Source organism: Onychomys torridus, chromosome 15 (genome assembly GCF_903995425.1).
Source record: "Onychomys torridus chromosome 15, mOncTor1.1, whole genome shotgun sequence".
Classification (NCBI taxonomy): Eukaryota; Metazoa; Chordata; class Mammalia; order Rodentia; family Cricetidae; genus Onychomys; species Onychomys torridus.
In genome coordinates, this window is record NC_050457.1 from 68,768,190 (window position 1) to 68,780,320 (window position 12,131).

The window sequence follows — 12,131 nt, forward strand, 5'->3', positions numbered from 1 at the left end:
TTGACTCCTTGTGAGTTTATGTAGATACAGCCCCATGTGCACATGTATAAATGTGCATGCTCTCACACATATAGATGTATCGATACATATACACAGACATATGTAACCTGCCCCTGTGAACACTATAGATAGGCTGAAATGCCAGTATTTCTTTAGGACTGGGCTTGAGTGTGATGATACATTTGCAATTCATCTCCAGGCATTTCCCTGACAGGGCACACTTCTTCTTATGTACTGTATCGAGAATTTGCATGGTTTCCCTTATAAAGAGAAATTGCTTCTTCAAACATGAAAGGCAAATGGAATAATTTCATACTGTGCTTCCAGATAGCTGCCTCAGTACAAATGAAACCCACATGGAGGGCCCTCACTAAGTGTTGTGCTTGATGCAGTCTGCATTGTAGCAGTGAATTGTACTAAAGGCTCACTTCTGACTGCAGGAGGTTGAAAGTATAGCTCATCCACAGAGCTCGGTGTTAGTCTCCGGATTTTCAAGCTTTCACAGCAGTCAAAAGTCTCTGAACTGAAACCCATCTTTCATTTTTAAAGCATGCATGGTTAGGACATTCTTCAGAAACTATTTTTATCACCCTTTATTTGGAAATATTTTATTCTTAACAGTAAAGCAAGAATATATGGAAATACAACATTACTGAAAGATGAAGAGATGCTATAGAAGACTGTATCAGACTGGTCATTATTTGACTTTCACATTGCGTATTTAACTTAAGGATATACATGCATGTTATGTTGGATACTATGTGTTCTAGTCTTCCTTCTCCTGCTGTATTAAAACACTGACCAAAAAGAGCTTGTGGAGGAAAGAGCTGATTTGCTTATGCTTTCCAGCCATAATACATCACTCGGGGAGTCAAGGCAAGAAGTCTAGGAGGAGCTTGAAGCAGAAACAATGGAGAAGGCTGATTCCTGGCTCTCTCCTCCTTCACAGGCTAGAGCTTGGGTAGCTTCATTACACCACACAGAATCACCTGCCTAGGGATGGTGCCACCCACAGTGGGATAGGCCACCTGCAACAATTAGTAATCTGGACAAATCCTACACAGACATGCCCACAGATGAATCTGGTAAAGACAGTTACTCAACTTTGTCCCTTTTATTTAGATATACTTTCAATCAAAGCAGGTGTTGCTCTATAATCATGGCTGTCTCCTAATGCATTATGTATTCCAAGTTTGCCTCAACCTCATGGTCCTCCTGCCTCAGCCTCCCACAAGCAGACATTAGAAGCATCAGCCACCTAAAGAGAATAAGATTATATCTGCAATAGAAAGTCTTTAAGCACTCATATTAAGGAATGTGGCTTAATAAGAAACTAAATTTATGTTTCTCTATGTGCAGTCTAGCTTCTGTGTTTTATGTTGTGTGTTACAGGCACTTTATTTTATGAAATGGAATAGCCTTTCTTTTCTATATTGCTGTCACTTTCATAGGTTTCTTTCTGTCTATTGTCACAATTTTTACCTTTTCAAGTTATGAATCATGCTGCTTATATTTATTGAGTGCCTGCTATAAGCCAAAAAGACACACACCAGTAATAAACGGTACAAAGAGTAAGAGAATATTGGCCACCAATCTTTAGTATGTGTTAAATTTATAATGCAAATTAATGCTGTGGCTTATAAGTTCATCATTATTTTCAAGAACACTAGATGCTGGACTTAAGGATGTGTGTAAATTCTGAAAATTCCAGCATGCTAAGCACAGACATACAGACAGAAAAACAGGGAATCCTGGCAAGGACCAGAAAAGAATGAATGTGTTGTCTTGATATAAAAGACAAATAAACCCAGTAATATCTGGAATGAAGAATAAAATACAGTAATGCCTTTTTGTAGGGTGCCTTTAAAACCCCCATTATTCTTGTTATGGATTCAAAAACCATGTGACTCTTAAGTCCAATGTATTGGCTTTTAAAAGACATTTTCCATTTTTTTTCAAACGATAAATTTTGGTTGTTTCCAGGCTTGTAGTAGAACTAAGTGTGCTAGAAGAAAGAAATCTAACTTTCAGGGGTCAAGAGTACCAGTCTACTACTAGTAGTACAAGTCTACTCTGTCACTAGAAGCTGTTGACTGGTCTGTTGATCCCCGTGACTCTTTTCATGCTTCTGTATGTAGAAGGAATGTCCAGTTTGCTGTCTACAGCCCAGTGAGCGGAGGATAGCTACAGGTGCTGTCCAACACAGGAGCCCACAAACCCACTGGTCACATGATGGGATGACTCTGTGATTTGTTTGTTTGTTTGTTTTGCATGTACTAGCACAAGTAGTTTTGTTCCTTTGGAAGCTTGCATGGCTCTTTCGGAGGTGTGGACAGTAGTTCTGGGCGGCTGTGTGGCTGCAGGGAGAAGGAGGAAGTGATTCTGATACAGCACAGCGATGGGGAGCTATATGGTGTCTGTGACAGTCATTCCGTTTTTCCTGCATCTGTCCCTTGGATCTTAACAGAGACCATTTTCTTTGTTATTAAGGAGTTGTAGAGTATTATTCAGTAAGATGTTTCCAAGCAGATATTGACTTTTAACATATGAATTTGAAGTCAAGGGAGTCTTCCTCACTCTGTACTGAAGCCTCAGAGACTCCCTATCACTTTGAGTTACTTCCAGCCTTGGGCTGAGGAAGGACTGTCTCTGAGGGCTTGGAATTTCTTTGTTGACAGTAGTGGGCTCAGTCACACAGATTCTGGGAAAGGTTGATGTGTCTACTTTTAACTCTTTTAGACTCTATCAAATAAATGTACAGAAACCTTTCATCTAAAGAGATGGTGGCATCCAATTTCCTTTGTAAAGTCAGGGATCCTGGGGAAAATGAAGTTTTTACACATACAAAATGCACTTCAAAGCCACATTTGATGAAGGTTTTTTTTTTAAACATAATTATATATTATTTTCTGTAAGAGGTGAACCTCCTGACTATGGGAAATGGCCAATATATACTTTGTACATGAGACCAAATATTGAATTATTTCTATGTATATGTTAAATATACATGTTTAGATATGCTTATGGATAAGTTAAATATATGTGTAAGTCATAATAGTCTTATTATTTTAAAAGTTAAATAATGCCACAACTAAAAACATAAATAAAGACAGATGTGCCGGTGTCTGCTGGAGGAACTATAAGTGGTCTCATGCATAAGAAGAATAGAAGTTATGTTTAGAACTTTGTGATATGATGTACAAATCAGAACAGCTGTAGCAGCTTTAGTGAGTGTGGTTAACTAGTGTTCCAGGCTGCTGAAATTGATACACACTATTTTAAAGAAAAATTTTAAACATGCTGAAATCTCTCTCTCTCTCTCTCTCTCTCTCTCTCTCTCTCTCTCTCTCTCTCTCTCTCTGGTTTCATCTGGTTTATCTCTTATCTTTGAGATTACAGGAAAATGTAATGGTTTCCTCTTCAAAAAACAGTTACTTCACCCTCCCCTACCCACAATGGCTATGCCCCCTGTCCCCTGTCAAGCTGCCACTGCCCTCTCACTGTCCTGTCTGATTTTCTCATCTGCCCTACACCTCACCATTATTTGTAGAAATGGAATCAAGTTTACTTTGGACTACCTACCTTTATTGTGGTTTTACCTGGCTGGTTAAATGAAAATGATGTTCATGAGTGACAGCCATGACAATTAAAATTAATTAATAATATGGCTCAGGTCTGGTGTTGAATATTTTATATCCTTTATTTAAGGTGATCATTCCAAGATCTCTATGGCATGACTCCCTCTTTAATTGCCAGTTAACACTCACGTTAAAAATGTTCTTGGCCATGACTGCCTGTTTTTCATCATCCTTAACCATGTAATGCCATACATTCTGCAGATCCTGCTTCAATATAAGCCTGGTGTGATATACCATCAGAAATGATTCTTCATTGTATTTCTTAGACTGACGGGGCTGGAAGCTTCAGAGTTCTGACTTGTATTCATTCGCAATCCATCTGCTATTGCATGGGACCACTGGATTTATCATCTTCTTCCAACTGTGTAATGTGATGAGTTTTCCTGATAAGATAATTAATGTGGGAGAACTTCTCGACTTTTCTGAGTCAAGAGAAAGATAATGTGCCCCTGGAATAGGACAAGAGTAGATAGAGCTGACTTTAGGTAGAAACTTTAAAGGAGAGCTCTGAAATGATACTTCCTCTCATCCTGCCTTGTTATTCCATCACAAGTGATGATGTGAAATCCCTGTTGTCTACCATGTACAACCAGTACTTATGTGTAACTTGATGACATAAGTCCCTTTTGTTTACCATCTTGCATTGAACAATTAATTGCCCTAAAAAATGGAGCACTCAAAATATTTGTTGTTGCTAGACAGGTGGTAGCTGACTGTCAGTTGTTAACCAGTGACAATTAATTACCATCACCTCTTGAAAAGTTTTGCAGCAAATTGGGGACATTAATTTAGAGATTCTGACATTGGCAGGAAGAAGATTAGCATTTCAAAGTCAGAAGAACAATACATTTTAGCATGAAGTTCCACTGTGCATGGCATATTATAATTTGACAAGTCTGGCAACTGAAAACCTTCCATCTCCTGAAGATCATCCCCACCACTTGAATAGTCTTGGTGCTTTATGTGTGTTATCACACAGTAAACGTGTTAGGAAGACAAGGAAGAGGAGGAGGGGACAAGAGTGAGAAAAGGCACAGGGGAAGCTGTGGGACACATTACATAAATGAAGCCTGTTGGTGGCTGAGAGGAAAAAACACATACCCGTCTTTGTTGTATTACAGTCTCGGTTTTCTAAGACATGTCCATATTTGCTTTGTTCTTTTATTATGTCTGTTGTTTAAACTTCCATGCTGGAGCTTGTCACCTAGCCCCTAGCTTGGGTGTGCCTTAGAGATAGGACACCACACTGATGATGTTCACACTGTGATAACTGGGTCATTTGCAAGAAGCCCTGAAGTCCAGGTCTCAGTCTGCAACAGAAAGCTGCAGTGTGCTAAAGGGTGCTATGTTAGGGGTGGGTCTCCTGACTTTCCATGTTAGCTCAGTGGGTCACAGGGGTTTTTGACGCCATACATCAGGTTCTTTGTGAAAGCCCTATGGGCTCCCACAGAGAGTCACCACTCCTTTACCTTGCACAGAAGGTGCACCCCAATCCCTTAAGACAGCGAAGAGAAGCATGAAATAACTTTGAATGTAGGACAGGTGTTTCAGTGGCATAAAAGTAGACTTCTTCTGAGGGAAAAAAAAATCAAAGTTTGTTAACGATAGATGTTTGGAAACCACTGGCTTAAAAGTCACAGTGAGGGAGCAATCACTTCTTGAACAAGGGAGTGATATAAAATTAGTTTAAGGCACTCATATATATCCACTCCTGTGAGTGTGAAAAAAGTAACCTTGGCTTTTTATTTGCTTTACCTACATAGACTGTTTTGAGTATTCTTGATGAATAAGTGAGTAGAAATAGAGTGTTTCTCCTAAATACAGTTTATGCTCTCCCTAAAAGTGATAATATTTATATTTAATCATTTAATTTCCAAAAAATATTTACCAATATCTACCATACCATATAAAATTAGCAGTAACAAAGTCTGAGGTACTCAGCATCCAACATGACTCCCAGCAGTATTGCTTTCTGTTGTTTATGTCTTGTGTTATCCTTGTCCATGTTGAATTTGAGTAAGCCTGTATGCATAGCAGAATAATGTAGAGGGGAAATTTATGGGTTGGGGAGACAGAAAGCAAGTCAGATTTCTAGGGACTTGCAAGCAGTGCTGTGAGCCAAGTGGGAAGGTATGCTTCCCTCTGCCAATTGAGTCTTTGGATCTTCCAGCTTGGCTCTTAGAAATGGTGGAACACAGATTATCATCCCTGATGCTCCTTGTCCTGGGTTCCTGTGCAAAGACACCAGGAGGTGATAACTAATATGGTTGCTGTTTTCAGTCATTGAGTTATAGGGTAAGTTGTTAAACTGAACCTGAGTGATCTCCCCCCCCCCAAAAAAAAAATCAACCTTTCCTTTCAGTGACTCCTCAGGAACCCTTTACCCCTTTGCTTATTGAAAGAGGAATAGTCAAGAAGTTGGCACAACTGGCATGCTCACCAACACATGAATGGATAAATAAAGTACAGAGTGCACACAATATTCAATATTGATATGGAATGAAGTATAGATGTGTTATAACATGGATGAACCTTGGGGACATTCTTAGTGACAAAAGCCAGGTATAAGATGGCTGATTGTTCTGTAGACTATCATGAGGCAGTAAGAGTATCAAATTCACAGAGCTATAAGGGAGAATAGTGGCTACTGGGGTTTAGCATAAGGATTTATGAGAATTGCACTGTGAAGAGTCTGGCAGAATTTGTGAATGTGCTTAAGAGCACTAGCCTTGAAATAGCTAGAATGGTAAAAAATAACCTCTGTATATTTTATAACAACAAAAATGTAATTGAGGGGGCTGGTAGGATATGTCTCAGCTAATAAAGTTCTTACCGTACAACCATGAGAACCTGAGCTCTTATCACCAAAACCTCTGTATAAAACTGGATGTGGGAGAATGTCCTTGCACTGGGATGACAAACGGCGGGAGCATTCCTGGGACTTGCTGACCAACCAGCCTGGCCGAATTTGTGAGTTCCAGGTTCAGTGAGAGACTTCGTCCCAAAAGAACTTAGGTACACAACTAGAGAGATGCCTCAGTGGTTAAGAATGCTCATGGGGGGTTGGGAATTTAGTTCAGTGGTAGAGTGCTTGCCTAGCAAGCGCAAGGCCCTGGGTTCGGTCCCCAGCTCCAGAAAAATTAAAAAATAATAAAAAAAAAAAGAATGCTTCTGGCTCTTCCTGATGATCCAGTCTCAGTTTCCGGCACCCCCATCAGGCGGCTCACAATCCCCTTTAACTCCAGTTCTAGGAGACACAATATCCACTGGTGAACATGGGTGCTTGCACTCACATGGTGCACATAAAGTCATATAGGTACACAGATACACACACACACACACATACACACACACAAATAAATTATTTTTAAAAATCAAGGAGTGGAACAATTGATGTAGATACAGAATGTCGACCTCTCGCCTCCCCATATAACCCCATACTTGTACACATGTGTACACACACACACACACACACACACACACACACACACACACACAGACGATAATAGCCAGCAAGATGCTGTGTAGGCACTAGGTTTTTACAGATGGCAGCCTACACAGAAGCAGGATAAGGAAGCCAGGGAGAGAAAGGATGAATGAGTCATGCTTGTGGATCCTAGCTAGGGCTATTTTCCAAGCGGTGCCTTTTCCTACTCTGTAGGAAATGGTAAAAGTCACTTCTGTAGAAGTTACCACAGCATTTTTGCTTTGCACTACTTCTCAAATGGGCTACTAAATTCTATAAATATATTATAATACTATATTACCTCATTGTAATAATAATACCAATGTTAAAGAATGAATATAAAGTAGCCTTTTAAATGAGATGCCATATTTGTCTACAGAACAAAAACATTTATTCACACCACTTGAGAATTAGCATATTTATGGTCATCAATTTTAGATATTTTATTCTTTTACTCAGCAAATATTTATTGAGGAAACTGTCAAGCACTGTTTTGGATACCGAAAAACATTTGCATCAGGTAAATGAAGTGAAAATAGTGACTAGGAAACAAGTAGGAAATAGTCATGCTTAAAATTATATAAACTTTAAATCGAATGTAAATGAAAACTTACCTTTTACATTTATATTTAAAATTACACTTAGTAACTGCTTATGCCAGCCATCACATACTTCTGTCTGATAACTCCAGTCCTCCTCATACTGCCTGTTTGCTTCAGAGCCAAAGTGCCATCTCATGATTTCCACCTCAGTTGATTTCCCCTCATCCCAAGGACAAGGCCCCCAATAACCAAGCTTTCAACCAACACCAGAAATCCCATAGAAAAGCATCTTGTTCTTCCAAGAGCCAACAGGACTCTTCTCCCTTTCTCTTCACAAAGATGCTGTTGTGTTTCAAGCCAGGTCTGATTATATTAGAAAATTACTCTCTAAAGGAAGTTGACAACAGCAAGGTACTTCTGACATTGAAGGGTGAAGTATTATAATGCCTGGGCATCTTTAGATAAGGTGATGTATTTCTACCAGGGGCCTCGTAATGTGCTCATTGCCCTCTGTTTTGCGGATGACTGAAACATTAACAGATTTAAATTTGCCATTAAGTCAGATTGAAAATAACAGAAAATGGTAGCATTAATATTGTGAATGGAGCTTTAATAGCACAAATACTGTGTATCTTCAAAGCAATGTATAAATACCTTTGAGAATACATCCACACAAGTATCCACAGACACTTAAACATATTTAGATGCATATACACAAACATATAACACCACACACACACACACACACACACACACACACACACACACACACACACACACACACACTGGACCTTCCTTTGTATAGCTAGCTTGAAAACTAATGCTAATCCTAAGGATGAGACACCAAATCATCACAAAGAATGCATTTTCATTCTTCAAAGGCAATGCCTTTGCAGTTTTATTACTGACAACATTGGCTTGCTAAAAATGGAGGTTTACTGAGCAGTGTGGAAGAATCTCTCTGGCCCCTGGGCCTGTGCAGTGCATCTGCCATTCTGGCCCATGCTCCAGGCTGAAGCGCCTGTGTATAATGTGCCGCATTAGCTCATTCTGCACAGCGAACACTTACCAGTTGCAGGGAATGAGAATGCACTGTGGCAAGCTCAGTCAATAGGAGCTTGTTGTAAGTTTCCAGAGAGGCATGAAAGAGACAGGAAATGGGCTGAACAGCCTCAGCCAGGAGGGCTTCATTGAAAACCAGTTCACAGGCTTGGGTACAATAGAAGCTTTTGGAGCCTGGGCAGGAACTCAAGAATGGCACTGTGGGTGGAATGAGCCTGCTCTGGGCCTTACTGCAGTCTGTGGTGAGAGGTCTAGGCCCTCTGCACCTTCTCTGTCACTTTGCTACTCATTCTCACCTCCCACTCCTTTCCTTCTTGCCTTGTCTTTGCTCCTCAGGCTGTTAGGACAAAGATTAGGCTCTGTCTTAGGCCTCTACTCTGTCTTCTGTGTGCAGAACTCTCCAACACCTGGAATTCCACCTTGCTCAAAAGAGGTGTTATGGACTGGGTACCATCCTCCAAATTCCTGTGATTAAAGTCTTAACTCCTAGACTCACACTGTGTAGAAACAGAGTCTCTAAAAGGGTGGCTAAGGTAAATTGAGATCACTGGGCTAAGACTCTGTTCCCATAGGACTGATGAGAAAGACTATATAGGCAGACTGGGAATTCAGCCATGTAAAAATTGAGGAGGGAGGCCTTGACCTTGGGTTCCAGCCTCCAGAAGTGAAAGCAAATGAGCACTATGTTGCAGATGGCGCACAGTCTGTAGTATTTTGCTGTCACAGTCCTAGCTGGGTTTAGTGCCTTCAGTGAGCAGTCATGACAGTGCCTAACTAGACTAATTCAGAGAGTGTGTCATCTGTCCACTGCTAAGAGGAGTTACCCTAGGCCATGTGAATCTCAGAGCTGCAATAGGATTCTGTAGTAATCTATAGAGCTGTGTGCTCAAGGAGTAAGGTTGAGTGGAGCTGTGGTTGTGACAACTTCTCTGAGAAGGCCAAAGGGAGACTGGTCTAGCTGCCCAAAATTGTGTTCACATAGATATGGCTTCTCTGAAGATTGGTGTGGCATAGAGTTTAAGGTACAATGTGCAGGTCAAAGTAGAGCCATTTATCAGCTCTAAAAAATTTGAAAATGAATATATAGGTTCTGTAAAATGAGATTGGAAAATGGGGAGTTTATTCCCCCCCCCTCTCTCTCTCTCATCTGTGTGTGTATCTAAATGATCCTGATACATGTACATGTCCAGTTACAGAAGTGAACTGATTCCTATAAATTCATCATCATTTCATCACTTAAGATTTAAAATCACTGAAAAACTATTCACTCCACCATATTTTGAATTTTGCTTTAAATATATTTTACTGAAACAAATTAGCTCTAGAATGAGAAAAACTTACTAGCATCTAGAAGCTTGCTCTCCAAAGTGTGGGTCTGAGCCTGGGTGCTGGCTGGAAATTTAGAATCCAAGGCCCTACTCCATGCCTCTGACACCACAATCTGAATCTTAACCAGACCCAAAAATGTGATCTGTGAATGTGGTAGTTGGGATCATGGATTCTATCAGAAACATCTCTCAACCACCACACCCAGTTTATTGCAGAAGCCAGAAATTTAAAAAATGGCATTAAGATGTCACTCTGATTGGACCATGTTCAATGGGCCTGGTATTATGTTGCAATGTTATGGCAAAATAAAGTATTAGGATCATTTGTTTTTTTATAGACTTTGAGTGTTTCCTAGTTGATGAAATGTCTGAATTTGAGAACCCAGGTGTTCCATGCAGTTGATATCATGACCAACAAAATGTAAACTCGCCATGTGAAATGTCAGAACATAGATTTTTTTAAGGCATATTTTACCTAGTAAAATTTTTGTTTTCTTAGCTTTCAAAGATTTTCTATGCCCCATCCCCCTTTCCCCAGATAAATCCTCCAAATGTCTCTTTTTTTCTCCTATTGAACCTCTCTCAGCTTGACGAGGGAGCTGTGCACTCTTCATCCCAGAATCACTTGCCAAAGCCTTATTATTTCTATAATGCTTTGTTCCACTCCCTGCCCTCCTGCCATGCCGGTGACCTCTGTCAATCCCAGGGCGATTGCTCTACCCAGTCTCCTCTGATTGCATCTAAGTGGCAGCATCTCCCTCCACTCAGAGATCCCTCAATCTGCACATGGACACTTCATGCACTGTCATTCTTCACAATTGGTGTGTGTGTGTAGCATTGTGTCTGTCTCCCACAGATAAATGTTCCTTGGGAAATTCATTTGTGTATATCTAATCAGCATGGGAAAACATTCAAGTCTGATGTCTTCAGCCAAGTGTACTACTGCATCGCAGCCTGAAATTCTGTGTTAGAATTGCAGAATCCCATATCTACTCCCAGGCCTACAAACTAATATCTGCAAGAACATCCAATATTGGTTAATTTTACATTAAAGTTTAAGAATCTTCTATTGGAAAATCAGTATTACCCAGCCCTTTTCCTTCTGCATTATCAATAGAAAGTACAAACATTTCGTATACCTTGTTATGGTGGTGAGCACCTTTGATTTGGGGCTCAACTCTTGGGGACCAAAGAAGAAGGGTAAGCAGCTCATTTCCACCCTTGTAAGGGAAGAGAAAAATGTAAATATACCCAGAAGGAGGCAGCCATGCGAGCTGTGTTGTTAGACTAGAGATTTCAGAGATTAGCAACAGGAGATACATCCCTTGAGCTGTAGAGTAACAGCTCTCAGGCTGAGGTGCTGTACCTGGCTCAGAGTCTGCATGTCTCCCAAGGCCCCTTCCAGGTCTCCTTCACAGATTTTCCATGCCTCATCTTCACAAATAGTGAGCAATATCTCCCACCTTTGAAACTCACTATGTATTTACCTGTACAGCATTTCAGAAAATATACATAAATAGAAAACAAAAATAGGCTAATCAATGTGTCATTGTAGAACATTCATTCACGGAAATAAAACCAACTCAACAAAAGTTGTACTTTCAATAAAATTACACTTTTTGTTTTATAACTATATACCAAAGTTTTATGGCTTAATTCATAATTTTGTTTGACAGTGTACTATTAACCATTATAATTACTATGTTAAAAAATTAACAATTAGAACTTTAGAAGTCAGAAGAAACGAATTACACATGTATGTTTATGGGTGTGTATATTTTAATGAATTATCACAGTCTTCTTTTGATAATTTCAAAGTGATAAAGCACAGAGGTTCCTCTAACATGTGGGAATGCATATTGATCTATATTTTCGTGGGTCAAATTATGATTCTTTCATTAGGCCTGTAAAGGAAAATAGAACTTCTGAAGGCTTCCATTAGGGTTCACCTTTGAGCCACTTTCTCAGAAATAAGAAAGGAAACAGTCTCGCTCCTCTCAAACCCCAGTTCAGGGGCAAAAAAAAAGAGGTCAGTTCTTCAGCTACAGACTTTGATTTCCATTAAGTCTTTTACTCCTTAGGAAAACAGAATAAT

General features: G+C 39.8%; 1 protein-coding gene across 3 annotated transcripts in view; it reads left to right on the forward strand.

Moving 5' to 3' along the window:
- The window catches only part of Ctnnd2 (catenin delta 2), an 872,325-nt gene that overhangs the window by 525,957 nt on the left and 334,237 nt on the right, over nt 1–12,131 (forward strand). The window lies entirely within an intron of this gene.